Genomic DNA, 27,595 nt, shown 5'->3' with positions numbered 1-27,595 from the left:
TGAGACTCTCTCAGAAAAAAAAAAAAAGAAAGATAAAATTTGAATAAAAATTAAATATCTACATAAATGAGAAAATATATGAAATATTGGAAGAGTCAATATTTTAAAGATATCAATTTTCTCCACATTTATCTAATGAATCAATGCAATAGTAATAAACATCTTGGCCATCCTTTTTTTGTGTGTAGTAACTGACAATCTGAGTCTAAAATTATTTGAAAATGCAAATTACCAGGGTTAGTGAAAAAGAAAAAAAAACTGAACAAAGTTCGGTGACGTAGGTTACCCGCTTTCAAGAATTAATAGAAAACTACAATAACCAAGTCTATATGGTTTTGATGTAAGGATATTCAACTTAATAAACTAGAATTGAGAGACTAGAAATAAGTTTTATAATGTACAGTGGATTAATTTGGACAAAGATGCCAATGAAATTTAATGAGGAAAGGAAAAGTACTTTCAACAAATGTGATCAAACGATCTTAACTCCTACTTCACACCCTATACAAAAACTAATTTGAGATGGGTCATAGATATAAACATAAGAGCTAAGAGTACAAAGCTTCTAGAATGAAATCCAGGAGAGTCACTTTGTAAACTTGAGGTAGGCAAAGATCTTTTAGAAAAGAGCCGAAAGCACAGACCATAAAAGAAAAAAAAACCTGATAAATGTCATTAAACAAAATGTATCAAGTCTTCAAAAGACACCAGTAAGAAAATGAATAGGCAAGTCAAAACTTGCAGAAAATATCCACATTATACATGCCTGATTCAATAATAATTAAATGATTATTATAAATCTGTAATAAAAAGACAACTCTATAAAAATGGGTAAATGTCTTGAACAGACCCTTCACAAAAAGAAAAATACATAAATATTTCATTCATATAAGGAAATGCATGAATGGTCGAAAAGTACATCAAAATGAGCTCGACATCATTAGGTTTCAGTAAAATAAAAACAAAAACCACAATGTTACACAATTTTATAGTCATTAGGGTAATTACAGTTAAAAAATTTGACAGCACTAAATAGGTGCTAAGATGTGGGTCAACTGAACCTTGCAAATGTTGCTAGCGGGGATGTAAAATAACACAATCACATTGGGATAATTCTTTTGGATATATTGTTAGGCAAACAAGCAAGGGGGAAAAAGTGTGCACGGTATGCTTCATTTATTGTTAAAAAGGTGATAGAGTAATAAAAATCTATTTTACAGAATGGGTTAGATGGGACATGAGAAGCTACACTTCTCTGAATATGCCTTGTTCTGTAGGTTTGGTTTAAAAATCATATAAATCATTTGCCTAATTATAAAACAAAATCAAATAGAAAATTTCCTTAACAATAAATACGTCAACTTTTTATCTAGGTGGTGGCAGAAAACAGAAGGAAAGGAACTATTTCAAGAAAATGCAACACATAAATAATCTTAGTAGGATATACCCAAAGGACAAGCTGAACTGCAATAAATAAATAAATAAATAAAACTCTTAAAGTGTTTTAGTAGTTATAATGTTAGTTGTAATCTTGGTAGTCTTATTCTGACTGTTGTGCTTGTATTATGGGATAAAACACATGTATAGTTATGTAATATTTTAATTCCATCATTCCTTGGGTTTTGAGGACTGGCATTCTTGACTTTAAAGAAAGGAGATTCAGATTTAAGATAATTGAGCTTAAATAAAAACTTGTATTTTAAAAATTGAATTTGTAGTTATCAGTGTAAATTCATGATTGTGTTTTATTTAAAATATTCTTAAACTTTTTATACTAAAAAGGTTTAGAAACAATCACTAATGCAGTAGCAATGAGTCCCTATAGAATTCATATTGTGGCCTTAAAATTTGTTACTTTCTATTAGAAACCACTGGTCCTTGGGGAAATGACTATTTTCAGGTATGAGGTAGAAAGTGTCCAAGATAAGCCTGAGACATTTTGTTTTAACAGATAAGAAGGTATTATCAGATATCAAGCATCACCAGTTTATTTAAAAGGACAAGAGGAAATTTGAAGTGGCTAGAAGTGGTCAAATATAGCGCTTTTTTTTAATTGAAGAAAAATTTACATACAGTTAGTGATATACACAGAGAAGTGAAGATGGGACAATGTAATAATCAACAAAGGTAATATTTGTAATATATTGCAATATATCAAATATATTTAAATCTTGAGTTCATAATGAAATGAAAAAAGACATAAAAATTTGTTACTGTTGAAAAATACTAGAAAATCAACTCATTGATTTAAAACCGCTAAAGGTAAAGAATCATGTATCTATCCTGTCTTTCCTAGACAAACTGCATTTTTGGGTGGCTAAACTATAGATGAGAGCAAGTTTATTCCAGTTAGTTAACGAAGGATTCCAGTTAGTTAATGAAGAAGAAATGGCAGAAATAAAGTATCACCATTTTGCATTTCCCAATGATCTGGCTATTGATAATCAATAGCTGCTAATATCACAAAATTGGAGTCTTATGAAATATTATTTTATATAATATATTGTATTATATATACACATATATGTGTGTATATATAGAGTCATGTATGTGTGTGTGTGTGTGTGTATATATATATATATATAGTAGTCTCAGCAGAGAAAAATGGAATCTGTATCTAATCAGGACTCAAGATGCAATGAGCAGGTGTCAGAACATACAGAGTGCAGAGAAACATGTTAAACAATATGATAATACAATAACCATGCAATCAGGAAAATCCAAACTGAGGGTAATTCTACAATCTTGTTTTTTCAACAAATCCATTGCAAAAAAAAAAACCCTGAAAATAATGAAAGAAAGCCTATAGATTAAACACCACAATTAGAGTAATAGCAATTGCTCCCAATATGTGGATCTTATTTTATTTATTTATTTATTTACTTTTTATTATACTCTAAGTTCTAGGGTACATGTGCACAATGTGCAGGTTTGTTACATATGTATACATGAGCCATGTTTGTGTGTTGCACCCATTAACTTGTCATTTACATTAGGTTTATCTCCTAATGCTATACCTCCCCCCTTCCCCCTCCCCACAATAGGACCCAGTGTGTGATGTTCCCCTTCCTGTGTCCAAGTGATCTCATTGTTCAGTTCCCACCTATGAGTGAGAACATGCAGTATTTGGTTTTCTGTTCTTGTGATAGTTTGCTGAGAATGATGGTTTCCAGCTGCATCCATGTCCCTACAAAGGACACAAACTCATCCTTTTTTATGGCTACATAGTATTCCATGGTGTATATGTGCCACATTTTCTTAATCCAGTTTGTCACTGTTGGACATTTGGGTTGATTCCAAGTCTTTGCTATTGCGAATAGTGCTGCAATAAACATACGTGTGCATGTGTCTTTATAGCAGCATGACTTATAATCCTTTGGGTATATCCCCAGTAATGGGATGGCTGGGTCGAATGGTATTTCTAGTTCTAGATCCTTGAGGAATCGCCACACTGTTTTCCACAATGGTTGAACTAGTTTACAGTCCCACCAACAGTGTAAAAGTGTTCCTATTTCTCCACATCCTCTCCAGCACCTAGTTTTATTCCAGATCAACCAAACTTTCAAAAAAATGATAATAATGATATTTATGAGACAAAAGTCTTAATACTAACTGAATGTCTGATACTAAGAACATATTATTAGGAGGTGTGGGAATGATATTGTTATGTTAACAAAAAGGAAACATATATAAGGTTTGGGATTAGTTTCAAAATGATATGAAAGAGAGAGGTAAAGTACAGGTATAACAAAATGGGTTTTGAGTTGGTAATTATTGAAGCTAGATGATGACTATTTGAGAGTTAATTATTGTGTGTTGTCTCTGTTAAAATTTTCTATAATAAAAAACTAGAAATATATAAATATTGCAAAATGCAGTATATAATAAGGGCACACAAGTTTTATATTTTATGTTATTTTATATAACGTTCTGTTTTATACATGCAACATTTCAAAATAAAATATTTAAAATACTGTCTTACATATTTTACAATGTAAATATATGAAAGGAATAACAAATATATAACCTATTGAAATATGTTACATAGTAAAATATATAACACTAAAATGTATACTGTACTATGTATATTGTCTTAGTTTATTTTGTGTTGCTGTAGCATGCCACAGATTGGTTAATTTATAATGAACATAAATTTATTGGCTCACAGTTCTGGAGGCTGGGAAGTCCAGTCTGGCATCTGTCTTGACAGGTACTGGCATCTCTCAAGAGCCTTCTTGCTACATCATCACATGGCAGAAAATGGAAGGGCCAAGAGACATAAGGGGCCCAAACTTGACCCTTTATAATGGCAGTAATCCTACCTATGAGAGCAAAGACTTCATCGCCCAATTGCCTCTTAAAATCTCTCCTCTTAAAACTGCTACAATGGCAACTAAATTTCAACATAAGTTTTGGAGGGAACAAAGAGTCAAGCCATAGCATATAGGTTTTAAAAGAATAATTTCTTCTGTTGTCACTGAGACTTTGGCCTTACAAAATTAATCAATTAATCTCACTTCCTATATTTTGTCTGGAAATCTTAGCAGCTTTGCACCAAGACTTAGGCGAATCATATTTCTTTTACAAGTATAAAGGAAAAGTCGTAAGTCCTAATTCATTCTCCTAAGTCCTAATTCACTTTTCTCAAATTCTCACAAATCATCCCTTTGATTCTCTTTTTCTTGGTAAAACATGGTTTTTAAATTACATTGTCTACGTATTTTGTTTATTAATGTATTATGCTTAATAAATAAATGTGGATAAGATAAACAAGGTCTCTGCCTTCACAGCTGGCTCCTCCATCAATTTGCTACATGAACATAGGCAAGTCTTTGTTTTCAGTTAGAACCTCTGTTTTCAAATCTGAAAAACGATGTGTGTGGGTCTTAAGATCTCTAAAGAATTCTTCTAGGTTTAAAATTCTACAAAACAATGATTCAATCATTTATTTCTATCTGGCATGCAGTACTTATATCCACATTGTGAAGATGCTTTCCGTTCTGTACTGTATCAACACTTGGATCATCATGAAATCAACAATCAATTTCATTTAGTTTTTTGTTTATTGCAGCAAAACAGGCTTTACTTCAACCACCACTTTCCAATGAGTCATTGTAAAGGGTTTCACAATTAACTATGTTTGGGAAATACTAGAAATTGTGTAACATTGACTTAAACCACCCTCTTAGTTAGAAAGTAAATTATATTGCTATGATTCTTCTTCTTTTTTTTCTTGCCTGATGACTAAGTTTTATAATTGAGTCTACAACAAAATAATTCTAAAATAAATTTTTCATCAGAGGCAACTTAGAAATCAATTTTTTTTGCAGGGCTATGCATGCAGGAATTTTAACTCAATGTTAATCCTTGTGTTTGTATAATCTGAAGTTTGCTACAATGTTTTCTGGTGCATCATAAATGTTTCCACATTAGTATGACACATTGGGCAAATAATCAAAAGCAATCAGCCCAGGACAGGCAACCAGCTCAGAGCTGGTAACAGCTCAGAGCTGGTGAGCAGCCCTAGGGTTGAGGAAATCAATATCTAGGTTCCCTAGTACCTCATTCACAGCAAAATGGCTGCGAAGCTCTGATGTATTTTTTGCTCTCACAGAATAAAAAACATGTTTGTTGTTTGGACAGCAGCCTTCTCAACAAATCTTTCAAAAAGAAATTCATTCATCCAGAAATTCTCATTTTGAGGGCAGTATAGTTTAGCGGTATCCCCAAGCAGAGATTCACTTATAAGTTATGAGAACTTCAGGGAAATATGGCATTTAATGCAGAAATAGAACATCACTGTAGGGATTCATGGTTCTATCACCAAAATTACGTGAATCACGATAAGTTCATTCCAAGTAAATAAGTTTCTTATACAAGTTACAAATATATGGCTAATCACAAAATAATTTTAATATATTCTGCTATATTTAAAAACAATGACAAACTCTAGCAGCTATCCAATAAAAGCTGAGTTAATAATCTTGATATAGAAAACACAGCCCTTATTGTTGTGAAGGTGTCAAAGTGATGTAATATTGGTCATACAGGGTTAGGAATGGAATTGTAGAACTGTTTCTACAGCTGTGTACAGCATGGATACAGAACTTTTAGTTTTGAAACATTTAAAAACTCGAAGTCATTTGATCTTATTCCCTATAGTCAAGTCAATGATGTAACACATGCTAGCTGATGGGTTCTGATTCAGTAACTAAGATTATTTAAATGAGTAGATTTGATAACTTTCAGAACATTAATTCATTAGCATCTTAGAAATTCTGATTATTCTGTAGATGTTAGTCATTATTGCTAAATAAATAATAAAAATAATGAGATGTATTTATGGAGGCACATTGCTTCACCTGGGCTGCATGATGGCATTCTTACGTGGAAGAAAACTGTAACTAGTTGCCCAGAAAACACTTAGATTTGAAGTGTCATGTGCATAGTTTTTCAAAAAGATGTGCTCTTGGGACAAAACTCTTAAAAGAGAAGGATGCATAATCGAGTAGAGAGGGGAGTTTAACTGAGATACTGGCCCTAAGATTCCTCAGTTTACACAACATGGAGCTCTGGAGCTAGAATAGTACTTCAGCATGGTCAGGCATTGGGCATAGGTGGCCAGTCTTTATACTGACACATCAAGTAGTCATTGGATGGATGTCATTGGCTAGGTAGCTTTATGCAGTTGAGATAATTTCTGATAGGGCTATGTCTGATGTCTGCTAATATCAATCCCAGCATCTGGTTACTCTTTGTAACCATAGCCTTGTTCTCTTGATCTAAATTCACTATTAGGCTTGTAGGACTTAATATGTTAATCTCAGCCCTCCATTCTCTATATATGTTAATTATAACACAATGAGGGACATTTACTTATTAATAACATGAAACCATCCTTTACATGAGAAAATACCTTAATATCTATGCATATTCAACCCCTTCTCATCTTATCACCAGCAATGAATTTCTCCTGCTCTCTAGAAAATGACAAAGTGGTTTAAATAATAATTAAATGGTTAGGAGTTTTAACCTGAGCCTTTATGCCTATTCTGCCTTATATTAGCTATACTTGTCAGCAAGATGGTTCCGTCTCACCTATAAAAAGGAATAGTGTATGTAGCTACTATCTAGGATTATTGTAAATAATAAAACATACATTTATGCCAAGTACTTAACATTAGGCCTGGCATAGCTCTAATTCTAAACAAATTAGATATTTTCTTATTATTAAAATTATTGTTATGAGATAATTTGTTTGTTCTTCGAATCCCCAGAAATCTGTCTAAATACTTAGATACCCAAGTCTATATAATGAGGGTTGCAAACTCAAATGTGTATGTGGGGACAATACGGATGAAGACAATGAGTAAAGCTGGCCATGCGTTTGACAAGTAGGAGTGGTAGCAGTTGTGGCAAATGGTAGAGGACCTGTCCTCTCTAAAATGGCACAATTACTCAGTTATAGTCAATGGGAATAAAGGCTCTGTGTTGCTGGATTCTCTGGATTTTCATGAGAATGTTTCCCATTTAAAAGTGTTGGAGAATGGTCATGGTGGTTCACACCTGTAATCCCAGCACTCTGGGAGGTTGAGGCAGAAGGATCACTTGAAGCCAAAAGTCTGAGACCAGCCTAGGCAACAAAACGAGAACCCATCTCAAAAAATAAAAATAAAAAATAAAAAATTAGCATGGTGCAATGGCATGCTCCTGTAGTCACAGCTACCTGGAAGGGCTGAGGTGAGAGAATCACTTGAGTCCAGAATATTGAGGCTGCAGTGAGCTATGATTATGTCACTGTACTGTAGCCTGGATGATGGAGAGAGACCCTGTCTTTTAAAAATAAAGTAAAAGTGTGGGAAATGAGTACAGATTTTTAAGAAACACTGTTTTTTATCTTCTTAAGTGTGAGAAACTTAAAACACATCTGTGACCCAGATTCAGCCCCTGGTCCACCCTTACGTTATTCACTGAATTTAGTTTATTCAAGCTTTTGCCATCATCTTTCACTTACCAAATATTTGCTGAGCTGTGACTGTGTGTGAGAGACCCTGTGCTTGGGGTAGATGAGGTCCTCATCCTCTTAGAGCTTGCTTTATAATGTGTGTATCTCATAGTAGTTTGTGTGCATGGTCGGCAGAGGCAGGAAGAGTCACAACCCCTGCCCCTGTGCGCAAACCACTATGCATTTTCATGAAGTCATAAAATAAGTCAGCTGTAGAGCAGAAACTCATATTTCATAATAATTCCCTCTCTTGTCTTGTTTAGTCTGAATGCAAAATTCTCCCACAGCTGATATAGAAAGCACACCTCCCAACTTTTAAAATTCATAATATGTATTTTTCTAAATCTGTGACTCCAAAGGGGAGTTTATCTTCCTCATCGCCTAGGGGTAAAAATAAGAAAATGATTATGAATCATTTTTAGTTGATGTTAGAAATTTATATCACCTTTTTTTTGTAGAGCCTACAGAAATTGAAGTGGTTTTCATTGATGAATGATCTAGAGGAAAGGAAGAGTAATAAAATCTGCTGTTGCAAACATAAAAAAAAAATGAAAGAACTTTAATGGATTATATTATATATGGAAAAATAACCAAGTATTAAAAAGTGTTGCTCAGACCCACACAAATATAGTCAACTTACTTTTAACAAAGGCACAAAGGCAATTCAATCAAGAAAGGATAGTCATTTCAGCAAATGATGTTGGAACAACTGGATGTCCACATGCAAAACACTTTTCCAAGACACAGACTTTACACTTGATGTAAAAATTAATGCAAAATAGATGATAGATAGAAGTGTAAAACAAATATCTATACAATTTCTGGGGAAAAATAGGAGAAAATCTAAGTAACCTTGGGTTTGGTGGTGAGTTTTTACAAACAACAAAAAAACATAATGCTTTAAAGAATAGAAAAAAGCAAAACAATGGTAATTTGAACTGGATTTGTTTCCTAGGGCTGCCATAACGAAGCATCACAAACCAAGTGGCTTAAATAACAGCAATTGATTATCTCATATTTTTGGAGGCTAGAAGTCCAAAGTCAAGGTGTTGGCAGTCCTATCCTTGCTCTGAAGCTGCTAGGAGGCACCCTTCCTTGCCTCTTTCTAGCTCCTGGGAACCCTCTGGTGTTTTTGGCTCATAGATACATCACGCCAATCTCTGCCTCCAGGGTTACATGGACTTGTTTCCTGTCTGTCTGTATCCAAATACCCCTCTCCTTTTTTTTTTTTTTTCCTGAAATGGAGTCTTGCTCTGTTGCCAGGCTGGAGTGCAGTAGCAGGATCTCAGCTCACTGAGACCTCCGTCTCCCGAATTCAAGCAATTCTCCTACCTTAGCCTCCCAATTAGCTGGAATTACAGGCACCTGCCACCAGGCCTGGCTAATTTTTGTATTTTAATAGAGACGGAGTTTTGCCATGTTGGCCAGGATGGTCTCAATCTCTTGACCTCGTGATCCACCCGCCTCAGCCTCCCAAAGTGCTGGGATTACAGGTGTAAGCCACCCCGTTCGACCCCTTTTTTTAAAGTAATGATGTCAGTCATTGGATTTAAAACTTCCCCTAATCCATTGTGACCTTATCTCAACTTGACTACCTCTGTAAAGAACCTATGTCTAAACAAGATCACACTCACAGATATCGGGTATTAGGACAACCCATAGCACGGATTATATTAAAATTTTAAAATTCTGCTCTGTGACAGACACTACTACAAGAATAAAAAGATAAGCCCCAGATTTGGGCGAAAAAAAAGTTTACGAAATACATATCTGATTACATATTGTATCCCAAATATACAAAAAACTTTTTTATTTTATTTTATTTTATTTTTATACTTTAAGTTCTGGGGTACATGTGCACACTGTGCAGGTTTGTTACATAGGTATACATATGCCATGTTGGTTTACTGCACCCATTAACTCATCATTTACATTAGGTATTTCTTCTAATGCTATCCCTCCCCCATCCCCAAACCCTAAGACAGGCCCCAGTGTGTGATGTTCCCCACCCTGTGTCCAAGTGTTCTCCCTGTTCAGTTTTCACAAGGAGTGAGAACATGTGGTATTTGGTTTTCTGTCCTTGCGATAGTTTGCTCAGAATGATGGCTCCCAGCTTCATCCATGTCCCTACAAAGGACGTGAACTCATCCTTTTTTATGGCTGCATAGTATTCCACGGTGTATATGTGCCACATTTTCTTAATCTAGTCTATCATTGATGGACATTTCGGTGGGTTCGAAGTCTTTCCTATTGTGAATAGTGCTGCAATAAACATATGTGTGCGTGTGTCTTTATAGCAGCATGATTTATAATCCTTTGGGTATATACTCAGTAATGGGATGGCTGGGTCAAATGGTATTTCTAGTTCCAGATTCTTGAGGAATCGTCACAGTGTCTTCCACAATGGTTGAACTAGTTTACAGTTCCACCAACAGTGTAAAAGTGTTCCTATTTCTCCACATCCTCTCCAGCACCTGTTGTTTCCTGACTTTTTAATGATTGCCATTCTAACTGGTGTGAGATGGTATCTCATTGTGGTTTTGATTTGCATTTCTCTGATGGCTAGTGATGATGAGCATTTTTTCATGTGTCTGTTGGCTGCATTAAAACACAAAGATAAGAAAACAAAGAACCCAATTAAAAAATGGCAAAAAGTCTGGCAAAATACCTCACCAGAAAAGATATACAAATGCCAAATAAGCATATGAAAAGATGCTCAATGTCATTTATCATTAGATAAATGCAAATTAAAACAATGATGAGATACCACTATCCACGTTGTAGAATGGCTAAAATTAACACGATAAAACTGACAGTACCATTTTCTGGTAAGATGTGGAGCAATAAGAATTCTCATTCATTACTGGTGCAGATACAAAATGACACCACCCCTTTAGAAGACAATTTGGCAGTTTCTTACAAAACTAAATATAGTCTAACCATATGATCTAGGAATAGTGCTCTTAGGTATTTACACAACTAACTTGAAAATTCATGTCCACACAGATGTCTGCATGCAAATATTTATAGTAGCTTTAATAAAAATCACCAAAAACTGGAAGCAATGAAGATGTCCTTAAACAGATTGATGCACAAACTTTTGTATACCCATACACCAGAATATTATTTAGCAATACAAAGGAAATGAATTATAAAGTTATGCAAAGATGTGTGTGAGTCTTAAATCCATATTGCTAAGTTCCAGAAGCCAGTCTAGAAGGCTACCTACTGTATTATTCCATTTATATGATATTCAGGAAAAGGAAAAGCTATAAGGATAACAGAAAGGTCAGAAGGGGATTGAGTACAGAAGACTTTTTCAGAGAGAGAAACTATTCTGTATAGTCCTGTAATAGTAGATACATGATGTTATGCAATTGTTAAAACCAACAGGACTTCACAGCAAGCAAAAGTCCTGATGTATGCGCATTAAAAAAGTCATTTAGGAGCTCAGGGAACCCAGGATAGAGTGCAAACTGTGACAAAGGAATCTAACTGTATTACAAACATATGAAACTTTATTGAAGGAAGTAATGGGAAACAGTGCCAACAAAAGTAACTTTGTAACGGGTGAAATCTTAAGACTAAAGGCAAAAGTACCTGCACAAAAGCACTGTAATTTAGTTGAAAAAATTGTTGCGTATGGGCTGTTGGCGATATGATATTGCCATACATGTACCCTGATGGAAAAATTAAATAAATGAATGGCAAATGGTGCAAGCCAGGTTTTTCTTTGTTAGAGTAAGAAGTTATAGACATACAAGGAGAGAAGTCTAAACTCATGTTTGAATTAACATAGTACATATGAATATTTTATACATACAGATATGTGTACATACATATGTTAATAAACACATATGTATACACATACACTTATTTCCTTGCTCTGTCAGCTAAGAAAGCTTAGAAGCAATGATACCCAGTAGCAACCAGCACACCTAACATACAGATGCTGGTTTTTAATACCATTTTCTAATAAAATGACTTAGGGCTGTTTGCAGAAATGATTGATTCTAAGGTTCTGGCAGAAAATATACAAGATGAAGTTGGAGTGCCTTATATTGTCAAAATTTAAGGAACTGCTCAGCAACAAAAGTAAAATACAGTGATGGGGGTACATCAAAAGGACACAACGGTCACCTAAAAGAACTCTCAAAGATCAAAGCTGGAATGATGTGATTCACAAAATAAAGTAGTATTGGATTGTAACAAAAGTATAAAATGAATATATGTGAGTCTATGTTGATATAAAATAAATTATTGAGTAAATAGTTAAATCTCTATTGGGGGTGAATCCACGAATCTCTCCTACATAACTTTCTACCTCTTAAAGTGTATGCTTCTTATAGTAACTTCCTTCCAAAGACTAGAGTGTGGAGAGGAGGACAAAAGAGTAACTTTGCAGTGTAGCAACCTAATAGTACCTCAGCCAGAAGATCAAGATTAACATTCATACAGACAAGTTATGTTAATAGCATATACTCTAGATATGATATGATGAAAAAGGCACTTTACCTCTCTGGTCTTCCTTCCTAACCTATAACCCCAGTCTAATTATGACATAAACTCAAAGGAATCTCAGTTGAGGAACAGTCTACAAAGCACGTGACTACTCCTCAAAATAGTCAAGGTCATCAAAAACAAGGGAAGTCTGAGAAATAGGTGCAGCTAAGGGAAGTTACAGCTAAGGAGACTTTATGACTAAATGTAATGTGATATTCTGGGTAGGATCTTAGAACAGAAAAAGAACAATAGGTACAACTAAAGGAATCGGGATAAAGTATGGAATTCAGTTAATAGTATCAGTATTGATTCATTAAATTATATCAAAAGTGCCATAGTGATGTAAGGTGTTAGTAATAAGGAAAATTTGGTGTAATATATATAAAAGCTCTGAAATTTTTATATAAATCTAAATCTACATCAGTTCCTCCTTATCCATAGTATTAATTTCTGTGGTTTCAGTTACACAAAATCAACCATGATCCAAACATGTTAAATGGAAAATTAAGAAATGAGCGATTTATAAGTTTTAAATCGCATATCATTCCGAGTAGTGTGATAAAATCTCACTCCATCCTTTTCTCCAGCATATTTGTTAGTCACTTAATAGCCACCTTGGTTATCAGATCAACAGATCACAAGATGAAGGGAGAGAACAGTACAATAAGACATTTTGAGAGCGAGAGACCACATTCACATAACTTTTATTACAGTATATTGTTATAATTATCCTATTCTAGTATTAATTTTTGTTAGTCTCTTACTGCGTCTAATTTATAAATTGATCTTCATCATAGATACGTATACATAGGAAAAAAATATAGTGTATATGGGGTTTGGTACTACATAAGCTGCATAGAAATGAATGCAGTTTCAAGCATGGTCTTGGAATGTATCCCCAATGCATAAGAGGAGACAACTATATTTTAAAGTAAAATGTGTTTAAAATTTTAAAAAATGTATTAATAGTTCAAACATATTTACAGGAGAATACAGTTTAAGTGTAACCATAAGAAGTTCTGGCCAGGCGCAGTGGCTCATGCCTATAATCCTAGCACTTTGGGAGGCAGGTGGGCAGATCACCTGAGGTCAGGAGTTCAAGACCAGCCTGGCCAATATGGTGAAACCAGTCTCTACTAAAAATACAAAAAATTACCTGGGTGCTGTGGCGCATGCCTGTAATCCCAGCTGAGGCAGGAGAATCGCTTGAATCCAGGAGGTAGAGGTTGCGGTGAGCCAAGATCGCACCACTGCATTCTAGCATGGGCTACAGAGGGAAACTTTCAAAAAAAAAAAAAAAAAAAAGTTCTATGTTGGCAGTCAAATCTTATTTTCCTTATTTATTTTCAGCTGGAAATAAGTTCCTAGTGGTTTAGAGCACTTAAAGATTTACTGATGAAAAAGAGTGCTTCTCAAGAGGTATTCTGAGGGGAGTTAGGTATGTGGGTTTTGTGAGATGATCTGAGTTTGAATTTCAGTCTGACTCAACATGACTGAGAAAATTACACATCATCTCTGAGCCTCAGTCTCCTTATCTATAAATCGGGGCTGATAATAGCATCTACCCTACGGAATTGTCGTATTGCTCTAATGAAATAACACGTAAAGTTCTCAGTAAAATTTAAATTGGCACACAGTAAGTCCTGAAAAAATAGTGACTGCCATGAATATGGCAAAGGTTAGTATAGCAAGCATAGTGGTAAGTAGTGTGGGCTCTGCAGGCATGCTAGTTTTGAATCCCAGTTCCACTCTTTCCTAACATTTCAACCTTGGGCATGTTTCTAATCTTTCTGTGCTTCAGTTTCCTACCTTAAGACAGTGCTAGTAATGGTACCTTCCTCACTGGGTTGTGGTGGAGATGAATTAGCAGATGTAAATCACTTAGAAGAGTGACTAAGGTACTCTTGGTACATGGTAGCAGGTGCATCTATATTAATTATAATTATTATAGAGGTACCTGTATGAAAAGACCTCCAGCCACATGGCTAACTGGTTTTGCTGGGACTGAGAAGTCAAATCAAATTTATTTTGAAATCTGTGTGCTTAGAGCTGAAAATACAGCAATCGGTAAGATACATGAAGTCCTCAGCCTCTTGTACCTGGGCAATCATCTAAAGATCTGTAGAGCAGAGCCATTTTCAGATGTTTCTTGACATTTACTTAACATTGTCATAGACTATCCTTTTAAACCTTTACTGGAAGTGTTTAAGATCTCTGCCACTTGAAGGGTGACCTGACATTCTACCTCTTTATTGGCTGTAACCTTGGAACCTGATAAGGTCTTCAGAGGGAAACCTGTGTGCTAGAGGTAATTTCTACCTCCTACTAAAGTTTAATTGTGCAGAGATTAATGCTGGAGGGTTTTGTTGCTGTTATTGTTGTTGTTTTCATGCTGGAGTTCTAGCCAATACCACCTAAAATGATTTTGTTTTTACTAATTGCATCATGTTTGAATACACTTCACTTACGAAAAGTGATTGTTTAAAATGTACCATGGACCAGAGTAGTTCATTGAAAATAAGCTTTTCTGGAATCTACTGATTGCCAGTTTTGACCCAGATAATGCAAAAGTCAAGCTTAATTCTGCTATTTGAGGAGATTCAAGGGAAACTGGGAGGAGCTTCAGGGATGGAGAACTCTGGAGGCAGTACCACTATTCTTAGTGCTGTCTTTATGATAACCTCCAAAATAAGCATCTGCCCTAGCCCTATTCCTGAATCTCAACTCCCAACATTATAGTCCCAATTTAGCTCCCCTTTGTAGTCAATTTCGATAGTAATGCCATCTTCTGAATGTGCCTCAGACTGATAGTATGAATAACAGTCCTGTAGTCCCTTGAGACAGAGAAGAAGACAAAAAGTTGATGTGGCCTTGATGATTCCGCTAACCATCAAGCAGAATCATCAAGGCCGTGGCTTTTGATTATATAGACTCAGGTTTGAGTCCTGCTTCTGACTATTACCAATTGCATGACCCTTGGAAAGCATTCTATACCCCAGTGTTCTTAATACCTACCTCACAGAGTTGTTGTGAAGATGAAATGGGACCAGTACAAGTGAAATGCATCTCACAGTGCCTGGCACATAGTAAGTTTCAATTTAAATTAGTTTTCATTATTAAAATATTAATAATAATTACATTGAATGCATTCTTTCCCTCCTGAAATAAATTCTTCTAAGGAATTATTCTCAGATATCTTTTAAAAATTTGAAGAGTTTAGATAAAACATGTACTCTTAGTTAAGAAAATTATTTGATATAGAAAGTAATATTGGCAGAATCCAAACCAGCCACTTTCATATTGACTTGGTGGGGGCCAGGTTAGGATTAAGGATAGGAGAAAGAACGGAAAGTTGGGATTTAAATAGCTGAATTTTAGGATAAACTCTACCTTCATTGTGTTAGTTTGGGCAAGTCATTTAGCTTCTTGGATTTGTTTTCTGAAGTTGAAGAATAGGATTTCTTTCTGCCACTTTCAGAGTATAATTTCATTAGACTTCAACAGACAGAGGCCCTTCCTTTAAATAAAATAATAGAAAACAAAAAGTCTTGAATTTGTCATCATCTTTTGCCTCCTTATACATATTGTTTAGCATTTCTTGCCCGGCTGTGATTGATGAAATTTAACATACAGAAAAGAGTCATGGCAAAAATTCTTTCCCAGTCTGTTGTGAGATTTGCTTATTATGTCCCTATATAGCTAAAATGATTTAGCTAATATTTTCTCTACTGAACCTAGATAGAATGTTAAAAACAAACAAACAGAAAGCAAAGCTACTCCCCAATCATGTTGCAGAACTTTGTATTCATGAGAATGCAGTGATAATTTTATAGCATTAGCATTTATTGAACACATACTATGTGTCAGACAATGTGTTAAGCACTTTATCTGCATTAATCCTCAGAATAAACACATGTGGAAGATATTATCATTATCCCCATTTTATAGATGAGCAATATGCTTGGAAAGATTAATAACTTTTGAAATTCAAACACCTAGAAAACAATAAGCTGAATTTTAAACCAAGATGCCTTTGACCGTGGCACTTTTACTTCTAACTACTTGGTTTCTGGAGACTCTGGAAATGAATAAAGAAAGGGAAAAAAACACCACCTTCCCCCCACCAAAAAAAAATTAAAAATATAAAGATATCTTAAATAAGAGCTTACTGCATATAGTGATGGTTTTTAGCTGAACATACATAATTAATTTCCTCTCAAATCAATTTAACATCTAAATAATACAACACCAGCTAATGGGCTCTCAGCTGGCCAAACATTAAGAGATATATTGCCCCATATACTCATCATAAAGAATTAAGATGAACAACTTGCCTGGTTACATAACATTGTTGTACAACATAAATAAAAGATTCTCTCGCTTTGGCAATTGTTCTGTACTGTTCTAAGTTTTGCTAAATCAGACTTCCTTCTAATCTAACAGATGCCAGCAGTTTAAAAGCAGTTCAAAAATCCTTATTTATATCTGGTGTTCAGCTTTGAATAAAATGGGCCAGCAAATGCAGAGGGAGAGGGGAGAAAAAAAGCATAACTTAAAAATGGAATTTATTTCTAGCCTTCTAAACACAGATTTCCAATAAACATCCACTTAGAGAACCATTTCATTAAGCTAACTGCAGCCGAAAACAAGTTCCCTGATGTTTCTTTGAGCATTTTATTTTCTAAAATGAATCATTACTTTCTATGTTTTGGCTTGACAATCTCTTCCCCCCAGTTGTGTAATTTTACATTTGTCACTCAAATTGCTTGTATTTCCGGAGAATTGTTCCAAGATATTTATGCTTTGGAATGAGACTGTTAATATGGTGGCATGAGTTTGGAGAAGCTCCCAAACCACTAAGGTGCATTGCTCTTTTAAAAAACTAGAGAGGGTCTTGACTTCCTCATTCCAATTGAAGTTTAACAGCCCCTTAAGGCTGATTCCAGGGATGGCTGAAATGAACTTGTAATGGAGAAGCCGGAGAGCTGTGGCCTTAAGAGGAGGCAAGAAAAATGAAAGCCAGAGCTTTTTGAAACTCTTCTATCTGTGGTTTGGCAAACCATCTAGATATTTGGAAACTCATTTTCAACCATCCCACCCCTAAATGTAAAGATGAACCTTCACTAATGAAGATCCAATAAAAAGTGAAAAAAATTGAAGCAAAGTATTGAAGGGAATATTTTCAATATACAAACTGTACATATGCAAATGATGCTTAAGAATAACTGTCTCTGCCAGGGCGCGGCGGTTCATGCCTGTAATCCCAGCATATTGGGAGGCCGAGGCAGGCAGATCACCTGAGGTCAGGAGTTCAAGACTAGCCTGGCCAAAATGGTGAAACCTTGTCTCTACTAAAATATAAAAATTAGCCAGCCATGATGGCGGGTGCCTGTAATCTCAGCTGCGGTGACTCATGCCTGTAATCCTAGCACAGTGGGAGGTGGAGGCAGGCAGATCACCTGAGGTCAGGAGTTCAAGACCAGCCTGGTCAAAATGGTGAAACCCCATCTCTACTAAAATGCAAAAATGAGTCGGGCATGTTGGTGGGTGCCTGTAATCCCAGGTACTCAGGAGGCTGAAATGGGAGGATCGCTTGAAACCAGGAGACAGCGGTTGCAGTGAGCAGAGATCACACCACTGCACTCCAGGCCGGGTGGCTGAACGAGACTCCATCTCAAAAAAGAAAGAAAGAAAAAAAAAAGAATAGCTGTTTCAGAAGTCAGTTTATCCCATTATGGTTTGGCTTCTGTATGTTTGGTTAAACAGAGAAAGTCAGAGAAAATATTCTATTTAATGTATTAAATGTAGTTATATTTCACACTTGATTATAAGCACAGGAGATTATTGTATCAAGACACTCTCCTTGTAGTAGTTACATATTCATTCTACTATTCAAATGGTTAGGAAAAATAATGATAAATACAGAAAGCAAACTCTAGAGTCATTTTGAACATTTAGTCTATACCTGGTATGGTGCTAAGATAATGAAAGTAAATTCAATCATTTCAACTTCAAAGTAACCATAAAAATGAGTATTATTATTAACAACACCAATAGTTAACATTTGTGGACTCCTTACCTTAAAGCAGACAATATACTAAACACAGTGGGTGATTATATCACTTGATCTTCACAAGTAGCTTTTCGTATCAGTATTAAAAGGCTATGCTTATTCCTGAGAATAACAGCTATTATTTATTTCATGTCTACGTGATTCTTGCACTTAATTTCTGCTATGTCTAATTTTTATTATGAATCTGCAAGGTGGATATCATTGTTTCCTATTTTAGGGATGAGAAAGTTTAGTTTTAGAGAGGTTAAACAACTATTCTAATATGACATAGCCAATGAGCTTAAAAAATAATAGCTATTATTTATTGAGGATCTGAGACAGTATTTTAACCCAAGTCCATACAATTCTAATTTGGATGCTTATTCTACTATATTGATCCTGCTCTTTCTCATTTGGAGTTAAAAAGCTGTAAATGTTAAGTAACTAGATTTTCACTCAATGGACATATAAACAAGGTTTTCCACTTGTGAGGGCAGACATGTTATCTCTGCTCATTCCATGTGGGAACACTGCGAAACTTTCATGGGTCCACATAATCCATTTTCTTTGAAGGGGTTGTCATTACTGTCTTATTTTGTGGTAGATACAGCCAAATAAGTTGCCAGTTTTAACCCAGGCAGATAACATGCTTTATCTTAGCGCTACAGGGTCAATTATTGAAAGTGTAGGAGTTCTGTCATGCACTGCTTAAATTGGTTATGCACAGAAACAAATAAAATAATCACTGAAGAGTAGGGACTATCTATGTCTGACCACCCACTGTACCTCTGCAGAAACCTCTCTCTCTAAGAGACATACTTCTCCATTTATAGATTACATGGGTTTTGGAATGGGAGACTGGGTTTCACTTCCAGGTCTGAGAGATAAAGAGTTGGTCTAGTTCTAATAAATAAATTTACCACATTTCCATGCCTAGTGATTTATTCTGGGTTGGACATTTGGACCTAGCAGGAGCCCACTAATCACTGGATTGCTAAGAAAAAAGGTGTACTTTTCTAGCTGATGTTTTAAAGGCTGACAGGATATAATCCTGATTTGCTGGTTACCAGTTTTGCTACTTCTTGGAGAGAGCCTGAGAATGGAGCCAACAAAGAAGAATGCAGAATGGTGAGATAGAGTGAGAATTCTGATTTCATCATTTGAGGATCTAGATACTGCTGTTCCTAAAGGTAAATACCCCAGGATACCATTACATAAAAAAGTGCATTTCCCCCACTCCGCCCAACCCCCCTGCCCATCACAAGCCAGTTTTGGGTTGCTCTCATTTGCAACTAAAATTATTCTGAGTAATCCAGAAATTTGTAAAATATACAGAAAAATGTAGCAATCTGTTTTTTTTAAATTTAATTTTTTTTTTTTTTATGAATCAATCTGCACCATATTACTTAGAGGTTCTACAAGAAAGCCAAGGTCTAAAAAGCACATCTCTGTTCTTCCTTTTCCCATCCAGACCCAAATAGTAGATTAAAATACAAACATTTCATGACTGCCAATACATATACACTCACATGCATATATATGTAAATAAACTGTCATAAAGACTTGCTGATTTTTTAGTTAATGCACGCCATACATCACTACTCTGTTTAAATTTACGATAGAGGAGAGTGTATTTCTTCTTAACAACATGAGCAAAGAAATTATTTCCAGTTCCAGTTTTACAAATTGCTCTCAATTGTGACATTTATCTTTTAGCCCAATCAAGTGTAATTTACCAGAAAAACTGCAGAATGTTTCTGTATTTAAAATGTGTGAGGCTTTTATAACAATTTCCACCCCCTCAAATTTTCCCCACGACATAGGGAGGGGGCCGGCATGTTTCAAACAAACTCATCAAGGTATAATGGCTCCCCTGAACCCTATCTGTCACCAAAATAAGATAGCCAGTTGCTAAGAAGTCACTGGTTTGGTTCACAGTAAATCAATCAAAATGGCTTGGAAGTTTTAGACCCTGTCTGATTTCATATATCTTAATGAAAAACGTGTGTTGATGTAAGATAAGTCAATCATTCATTTAGTGATTGAGATACAAGAGGGCAGTAACTATTACTCTGGTCTGATGGGACCTTGGGCTTCTAATCCAGCCATTGCCAAACTCTGGGCTATGAATCATTGAAAATCCATGATGAAGTTTTCACCATGAGGTGGCAAAATAAGAAAAAGCAAAGTTAAATAGTGAAGTTTTTTTGTTTTTTTTTTCTCAATAACTACATTTGTTCCTTTAAAAAAAAAATCCTCTTTAATTCAAGAGTATGTCCTTCTAATTTTTTGCTTTAATGTGTTTCTTTTCTTTGATAAAATAGCAGTGACATTAAATAATAGTTTCAAAAAATGAATTTAATTAAAACACTAAAAATTGGCAACCCTATGTTTTTTACATTTTTCTTGGCCTGGCAACTAATTACTGTTCTTGACAATAATGATAATGTTAATTTTAGGCACTATAATTTGTGAAATGCTAGCCATTTGGCAAGCACTGTACTAAATGGTTTGTGTATTTAAACCTGGCCTTAACATTACCACACAGAGGCAATTATTATTGCCATTTTACGGGTGATGAAACTGAAGCCTATGCAGGTTAAGAAGCTGGCCTAAGATCACATCATCACCAAGTGAAAGAACTCACATTTATGTGAACAAAAGGTCTGGTTTGTAAGAACTTTACCATGCCTGTCATTCAGGACGTGAATCTGCTAGATCAGGGATGATAATGGTGACATCTTTTTGAGCCAATTTGGGAAAAGAAACCTGGCAATGATGTCTGGTAGATACTGAAATGAGAATGGAGGAAAGGATGTGTTAGGTTGATGCAAACGTTATTGCAGTTTTTGCCGTTGAAAGCAATGCCAATTGAAAGTAATATCAGCCTCCTATTCTGGAAGCCTTTCAGATATGACAATGCATGGACTAACAGAATCCAAAAGGGTTGCAGAAACTGAGAACTACTTGTTTATATTAGGGGTGTAAAAAAGTGGTGACAGAGTAAATGTTCTGGATAATTTGAATAGCAGGCTCCCGTTACTGTGCACTGCCTACTGTGTTACACTGCTGCAGTGTTTTTGTTCTGGGTCAGAGAGAACAGGGCCACTCATGCTCAGATTTTCTCTTGCTCCTCAGAATAATTACTCTTAGGTATATTTCCTCAACTCTAGAAGATCTTCAAATATCTTTCTTTGCTAGTAAGTCCAGGCTTTTGCTGTTATCTTTCTTTGCTGGTAAGTTCAGGCTTTTGCCGTTGATAAGAGTAAGACAATCACTCTGAGTAGGGCAAAATTAACCAGAATATACCCCAAGGGTAGTAGAAAGGTTCTAAGGTGACCTCCACGACCTTTACATTCTTGTGTTCCTTGGGTGGACCCCTCCCCTTTATTGTAGGCAGAACCTGTGACTTACTTCTGGCCAACTGAATATGGCAAGTGTAACTGTGTCACCTTCACGATTATGTTATGTAGGATTCTAACACTTGTCCTGTTTGAACTCTCTCTCTCTCTCATGCTGGCTTTTAAGAAGCAAGCTGTCATGTTGTGGGCTGCCTATGGAGAGGACCACAGAGTGAGTAACTGAGAGTGGTGTCTGCTTAACATCTAGAAAAAATCTGAGATCCTCATCCTGCAGCCTGCAAGGAATTGAATCCCGCCAGTGACTTCATGAATTTGGAAGCAGATCCTTTGATCGCGATAAGACTTTAGTCCTGGCTAACATCTTGATTGCAGCTTTACAGGAGACCCAGCTGTGCTTGGACTACTGATATACAGAAACTGTCAGATAATTAGTGTATGTTGCTTTAAGCTGCTAAGTTGGTGGTAATATTGTTACACAGCAATAGATAACTAATGCACCAGGTTTGTGTCTCGGGAGGCTGAGATGATGCTAGTGACATTCCCTGAGAAGAACTCAAGAGGGGACCAAAGTGTGAGGATTCAAAAACCAAGATGAGTTTAGCTTGAGCATGTTGGGGTTCAGATTGCCAAGGATCCCCAAATGGAAGATGTCCAATAGACAGAGAAATATATGGTTCTGGAACGTCTCAAAAAAGGCAGCTGGAAACTTTAGAGTCATTGGTTCTCACAGGCTGGCTTTCCTGGAAGCAGACTCAGATGGAAATTTATATGCAGGAGGCGTATTAGGAATGTTCTGAAATTAACACTAGTGTGAGAAGAGAAGGCCACAGGGTGGCATAGAGGGAAGGCATATGTATAACGCAGAGTCAACATCAGCTACTGCTGACCCCAAGGGGAACTCAAGCTTGGATGGCCCAGTGAGGAGAGTCAGCCTTTACATCCTCTGTTGCCAGTTATTGGATGCTGACTGTCCCTGGGAAGGTGTGACCTTGGATAAAATAGCTCTGTTCAGTTGAGGGCAATTCCTGGAGGAGGCTGAGAGCTGAGGTTTATTATCTGTCAGCTCTCCCAGCAGCTAGAGGAATAAATTCTTCAGTGGTAAAGGAAAGCCGGGAATTCATGACAGTGTCACTAAATTGGCAGCCACAGTTATGGGTGTGGCTATGAGTCCCCTCAGGGAGTTGAAAGGCTGAGAGGTAAAGAGGGACAAGGACAGGGATGGAATCATCAGGAACACTAAGGTCACCCTGAAGTGAAGAGTGGGAAGATATTGTTGAAGAGTTACATGAATGGGAACGTTATGAATGGGAGCAACGCTAAAGTTTCAGAGGTGAAATTCTAAGGTGTCAAATATGAGGTACGTATTCCATATTACAAAACATATTTATATATTTTTATGAGATCTAATAGATTAGATATTCAGACTTTAAAAGATCCATGAAGTCAAAATTATTTTTGCTTTCACATTATATTTGTAATCTTATTATTTTTTGAAAACTTTGTTTACTGAACATTTAGTAAGTGCTAGTCACTGTGTTAGTGCTGGGACACAGTAGTAATCCATGCAGTCTGGTGAGGGTTATGGCAGGAAATAGAAACCTATGTGTCCTGTAGCAAGTCCCAGGCTTCGTGTAGCACCGAGAAGGTGCCCTCAAACCACAGTCTTCAGGGATTTTTCTACTCTGTGGCATCATTCACACAAATCAGAACAGGCATGGTGTGGCTTTTAAATCTTCATTTCTCCTGTCATTCACCACTATGCTGCCTTGAATGGGTTATTTAACATCCATCAACCTCAGCTCTCACATTTGTAAAATGGGGAAATAACCATTATCCTGCAGAATTGCTCTGAGGAATATTTCTGATTCATTAATTCAACAAATACTTATTGAGTGCCCAACCCCATATGAAGTTTTTTTGAAAGTTCTATCATTGCATTTTCAACAGGAAAGCAATGATAGAACTTTCAAAATGCAACCATACTGTCAGATATGAAAATGTACTATAGCAGAAAGCAATTCACGACAGCATCACAGCTATTAATGAACCAACTAGATGAGTCAGGTAATTCTTTATAAACAAGTAAGAATAAAAAATTGAGGTGACTTTTTTTTTAAAGTTGGGATTTTGATAACTTATTTTCTGGCAGAGGGGGAGGAGATTATACTATTAACCCTAGGGATAGCATTTTACACAGTGAATCTTGTTGGCTCTAGTAATTTCAGAGAGTACCAATATTTGAATGATTTTCCTCTAGACCCATTCTTTCATTTGGAGGCAATTGCTTTCTATCGTAGTCATTCCTTTGTCAAATATGTACACTGTGACCGTGTGAAACAACAGGCTAGGTTAAAAAAGAGAAATTTTAAACCTCTAAAAAGAGAGAAAGGCAGCTTAGATGAAATATTTTGGTGGAAAGGTGTAGGTGGAAGACGTTTAATCTGCAAGACCACAGCAGTACTTAGAACCAACACACATTTGTCATTAATGTGCTTCCATCAATTGCTCAAAAGGTCTTTTAAAGGAAAATTCCATCATAATGAAGAAAGTTATTACAGAGTGAAAGAGAAATTAATCAATAAATGCTTGCTGAACTGATCATTAAGAGAGAGTTCCGTTTTTTTACCTTTATCTTACCTTTAAGCAACTTCTTCATGTGCTATGCAGATTTTATCTTCTGTTATTTCTACTGATGATAAAACTTGCACGTCCTGAATGCTCTTTTGTGTGAGAAACTGCTAGTTATGTATATACAGATGAGTACTTTATGTACATCCACTCATTTAACTCCACTTATGAGGTATACACTGTGATCAAGATAAATGCAGAGTTGAGGATCATGATACACAGAGAGATTAAGTAACTCACCAAAAATCACAAGCTGGTAAGTGGTAGAGCCAGGATTAACTAACCTATAAAGTCTGGACCAGAGCTCTAGTTCTTAACCATTGGACTAAATAGCCTCTCAAAATTATTAGACAACTGTCTTCTCATTTACCTCCCAATTCACCAATAAAGAGTACTCACACAAGGCATGCCACTCTGCACACGCTACACTTCTCCCCAGCAATCATACCTCAGTTTTCTCCAAAAGGTCTGACATCTTCTTATGGCTCCAAACTCATTGCACAAATCTATTTTCTTCTCTTAGTCCTACTGGCTTCACTCAACCCTTCAAACACACAGCAATCTCTTCTACTTGCCCCCAGGAAACGTGCTATTTTCTCATTCTTGGGTCACCAGTGTCATTTTCTTCCTCCAGCTCGTGCCTACACCCTCTTCCGGTTGTGTCTTAAAGCTTGCTTCTTCCAGACATGCCTCCTGGACCCTCCCCTATTTCACTCTTGTCTTTGCAGCATGTCTCACAGGTGTGATTAATTACTAAATAATGTATTTATATACGATCCCCTATTGGATGCCTGTCTTCCCCCCATCTCCTGTGGTCCATGAGGACAGGGCAATGTCTTTCCTTATCTGCAGTGCCTTGCACAATACCCTGCACATAGTAAGTGCTCAATTAATATTTGTTGAGTATTTGGGTTGAATTGTGTCCCCAAAAATTCATATGTTGAAATCCTAAGCCCCAGTGCCTCTGAAAATGACTATTTGGAGATAGGGCCTTTAAAGGGGAGATTAGGTAAAATGAGACTATGTGGTGGGCCCTAATCCAATATCACTTGTGTCCTTATAAGAAGTTTAGGACACAGATGAAACAGAGACAGAGTTAGGACATAGTGAAAAACCGGCCATTCACAAGCCAAAAAGAAACCAAACTAGCTGACACCTTGATCTCAGACTTCTAGCTTCCGGAACTGTGAGAAAGTAAATTTCTGTTCTTTAAACCACCCAGTCTGTGGTGGTTTGTTATGTCAGCTCTAGCAAACTAATGTATAGAATAATTGACGGGCATTCTCTACATCAAACTGGCCTTTCTTTGACTCTGATTTCCATTGCTTTCCTTGTGTCAAACTATGCTCTCCTCTTTACCGCATTCCATCCACCAGCTTCTGTTTTTGTCTCTTCCTGACTTAAAGTAATGGATAGACTAGAATGTATATGCAAATATTTTTATTGTCTTTTCTAGCGTTATTTATTACTTCCAGCAGGCTGATTACAATTATGCAAGCCTCCCTGCCAAGGTGCCTACTTTTTAACCTCTAAGTCTGTGCCTATCCCAAGTATCTGTATAATCCTTTTGAATATTTGGTGTGGAAGCTGTTGATGAGCAAATGAGAAAACTTCTCCCAGCTGCCGCGGGGTCCATAAATTCAAGTGAGCTCATTATTTTCTTTTCTGATGCATAATGTCGCTCTAGAAAATTATCATTTAATCAGCAGTAATGACTCTCATATTTCTGCTGCACTGCTTGTTAATCTCCCTACCTAGTATAAAGTCTTTAGCAATGCAAATACAATCTCAGATTAGAGACAGAGCTATGAAAAAGAAGGGATCATACACCATTCTATTGTCATAACTATAGCCCTTAATAGTTACAGAAGCAAAACAATAATTGTACTTTATCTGATGTACTCAGTATAGTTTTCCATGGAAGGTGGTCAAATATAGGAAATGATTCATGTGAATTTGATAATCTTATAAAATACCCAAGTGCTTGCACTTCTTGGCTTATTTAGAGTGTTACACGTTTATTGAAAGTCTGTAGCTCCAATCCTGCCAGACCCTACCTCTCTATCCTCATCACGCACCTCCATCCCTCTTTCTCACTATGCTCCAGTCACTGCTGTATTCTTCTAACTCCTTGAAATCATCAAACTCCTTCTCACCTGAGTACCTCAGTGCATTTGTCCATGCCATTGCCTATGCCCATGGCCACTTACCCCATGTTCTTTGCCTGATTACTTCAGATCATAGGGCTTGTTTCACTGCCACCTTCTGGAAGAAGCTTTCCCTGAATTTCCCAGGACACAATAGGTCCCATATGCGTTCCCGAAGTAAGAATGATTTTTTTCTTCAGAGTACTGGTGACAATAACATTAAATATTGATGTTCATAGTCAATAACTTGCTAGCTCCCTAATATTTGTCCCTAATATTTGTAAGGACAAAAACATAGGCTATTTTTTTTTTCAGACTGTCAGTCATACACGTATATCCAGAGGATGCTGAAAAGCATTTCTGTCTGTTTTTCTTCTTTGAGTGATTTATGAGTCACATCCAATCCCCCTCTCTGGGTCCTTCAGTTTTTCCTTCCTCCCTGAGATGCCTTGGCCCTGCATCCCCATCGTCACCATCTATGGGGCTTCCTTTCTTCCTCTCAACCTCTGGCTCTGACAGTCCATCATTTAGTTACCTCGGATTTTCCTTCAGCATTTAAAGGCAGGTGGTAGAGGGCGGCGAACTGGAGGGTTGAGAGTGCTTAAGACCCAAAAAGCAGGATACAGTAAAGCATTTGCTTCAAGTCCAGCCAGAGAGGAACATCTGAAAGGCCAAGAAATTGCTCTCTTGGTAATATTGGCCACTTCTTATAGTAGAACCCCTAGGAAAATAATTCAAGATAGTCTTTGGTAATGCTTTTTTAGTCCATTCCCTACCAGAGTGACTTTTTCTAAAATGTAATTATGAGCCCGAACTCTGCTTTAAATCTTTTGTTGGTTTCCTTTCCCTTTAGGATAGTGTAGGATCATGTCCATATTTTCCAGCATGGCGAACAAGA

This window comes from Theropithecus gelada, chromosome 6 (genome assembly GCF_003255815.1).
Source record: "Theropithecus gelada isolate Dixy chromosome 6, Tgel_1.0, whole genome shotgun sequence".
NCBI classification, from domain to species: domain Eukaryota; kingdom Metazoa; phylum Chordata; class Mammalia; order Primates; family Cercopithecidae; genus Theropithecus; species Theropithecus gelada.
Note: the sequence above shows the minus strand (reverse complement) of the source record.